Source organism: Otolemur garnettii, unplaced genomic scaffold (assembly GCF_000181295.1).
Source record: "Otolemur garnettii isolate 467f Iridium unplaced genomic scaffold, OtoGar3 scaffold00053, whole genome shotgun sequence".
Taxonomy (NCBI): Eukaryota; Metazoa; Chordata; class Mammalia; order Primates; family Galagidae; genus Otolemur; species Otolemur garnettii.
Genome location: NW_003852448.1, coordinates 1,380,817 through 1,383,674, shown reverse-complemented (window position 1 = coordinate 1,383,674; position 2,858 = coordinate 1,380,817). Strand labels below are relative to the sequence as shown.

The 2,858-nt window shown below is 37.1% G+C and overlaps 1 pseudogene; it reads right to left on the bottom strand.

Annotated features, from left to right (window-relative positions):
- Positions 1-2,763: 2,763 nt before the first annotated feature.
- LOC111726082 lies at positions 2,764-2,858 on the bottom strand (annotated as a pseudogene).

Here is a 2,858-nt window from a genome sequence, read left to right as displayed (position 1 = left end):
TGGAACATATTCTTCTTAGCAATGTATCTCAAGAATGGAAGAAAAAGTATCCAGTGTACTCAGCCCTACTATGAAACCAATTTATAGCTTTCATATCAAAGCTTTAACCCAATTATAGCTCAAGAATATGGGGAAAGGGAAGAGGGAGGGGAGGGGAGGAGGGAGGATGGTGGAGGGAGGGTGATTGGTGGGACCACACCTACGGTGCATCTTATAAGGGTACATGTGAAATTTACTAAATGTAGAATATAAATCTCTTAACACAATAACTAAGAAAATGCCATGAAGGCTATGTTAGCCAATTTGATGAAAATATTTTAAATCGTATATAAAACCAGCACATTGTACCCCATGATTGCACTGATGCACACAGCTATGACTTAATAATAAAAAAAAAAAACCAAGTATCTTCTTCCAGTTCTATTGTATCATTTTACTTTCTTTTACTGTCTTTTTTCCTCTTACTGTCTTATGATAAACAGTTCTTAATTTTAATCCAGTCAAATGTATATTTGCCATTTAAATTTATGATAATTGGTCTGCTTTTAAGAATTTTTTTCTTCCTCTGAGATTATAAAGGGAGTCTGCTTTTGTTTTCTATAAATTTACGGTTTTGCCTTTCACATTTAAGATTTTAATCTATGTAGAGTCTTTTTTGGTCTGATGAAAAATAAGACTCAATTTTCATTATTTCCGTGTGGATAATCATTTGACAGGGCTGCATATATTGAAAAGGGCGTTTTTCCTGTTGATTTGCAAAGCTCACTCTGCTGTACTCACAGTTTTATGGACATCGCGGTGTGCTCCTGGGCTTCATATTTTGTTCTATTTGGTGGTTTTTCTTGTGCAATAGTTTCAGTCCTATTTGTTATGGATTTATGTTGTCTTGACACTCAGAAGGGCAAATCCTCTGCCTGGTTCCTGCGTTCTGTAACTTTGTTTATTCTCCATTTTAGAATCATCTGATCAAGTTCCATCAAAAGGAGCCAAACAAAAAACAAAAAAAAACTGCTGTGATTTTGGTTGGAATTATTGAATCTATGGATTATAATGGGGGGAGAACTGATGTGCTCACGTTATTCAATATACCAGTTAATGGACATGACATGTAGTTAGTTTCATTTACTTTGGTTTGCTCTGACATTTCTCAATCATGTTTTAAATTGTCTTCATAAAGTTCTTTCCACATCTTTTATTAGACTGATTTCTACAGTTTGCATGTTGATGGTTTAAAATGGTATTTCATTATGTTTTATATTTGTTATTAAAGTATAGACACACAGTTGTTTTTTCTATTGATTTTGTACCAATAACCCTGTAAAAATCTTTTATTAATTATAAAAATGTATCTGCAAGTTCTTTTGAGTTCTCTGCGTAGCCAATAACATCATTTGCAAATAATGAACTTTTTTGTTTGTTTTAGAATCCTGAAATCCTTGTAAATTTTATTCCTTTTCGGGACATCCTGTGTCAGCTAAGTCCTCTCATAAAAAGTTGAGTAAAATAGAATGTTATGTGATCACAGGCTTTAACAGCATTTAAACAAAGGTTTAAATCAGCCTGGGGGAGGGACTCAGGAATGTGGACAACTGAGCCTAACAGTAATACAAATGAAGAATGCAACCACACTGCAAAGGGTGGGGGAAAGGGACTAACCTGATTAGTACCTTCCAGTAGCACACTTAAAATACTTCACAGTCTTCACAGATCTGATTGTGTTTATGATTTCTCTGTTCTTCTCCAATGTCTATTTTCTGCCTTTTTTTTTAAGAGACAGAGTCTTACTCTATCGTCCCCAGTAGAGTACTGTGATGTCACAGCTCACAGCAATCTCCAGCTTAGGTGATTCTCTTGTCTCAATCTCCTGAGTAGCTGGGACTACAGGCGCCCACCACAACACCAGGCTATTTTGTATGTGAATGCATTCACACACAGTGATGAGCTCAAATTTTTCAGACATTTATCTGTGGATGTTCTTTGAAGACTGGCTTGAAGGTGAACTCTTCTGAAGGGTTCTTGCCTTCCTTCTTTCCTTTCTTTCCTTTCCTTTCCTTTGGACAGAGGATGCCCTGGATACTTGGGTAGAGTGTTGTGGCATCATAGCACACAGCAACCTCAAACTCATGGGCTCAACCAACCCCCTTGCCTCAGTCTCCCAAGTATCTGGGACTACAGGCATCCACCACAACGCCCAGCTATTTTTAGAGACAGGGGCATCACTCTTGTTTAGGCTGGTCTCAAACTCCTGAGCTCACGTGATCTGCCTGCCTCGGTCTCCCAAAGAGTTCATACTTCTATCTGCCAGCTGACTGGGTTCCTTTTCAATCCTGGGTTACCTTAATTTGGATCACTTGAGTTTGAGTTCCTGGCTCAAGGTCTGTTGAACCAACCAACCTAAGAGTTTGAATTTAGACTACAAATGTGTGAGGTCTGGATTGTGGTTACACAACATGGTTGTGTACCAAGATTTGAAATAGGCAGATTTTTTGCTGGGATGGTAAAGGGAGGTGAGGGAGGATATACTTCTTGGTCACTTTAAGCTGAAGATTGAGATTTTTTTTAGGTGTATTTTTTTATTATTAAATGATAGCTGTATACATTAATGCAAACATGGGGTACAGTGTAGTGTTTTCATATACAATTTGGAATATTTTCATCAAACTGGTTAACATAGACTTTGTGTCATTTACTTATTGTGTTAAAACGTTTATACTCTAGTTCTAGAAAAGTTCACTTGTACCCTTGTTAGATAGACCATATTAAAAAAATATGGAACGCTTCACGAATTAGCGTGTCATCCTTGCACAGGGGCCATACTAATCTTCTCTGTATCGTTCCAAGTTTACTATATGTGCTGC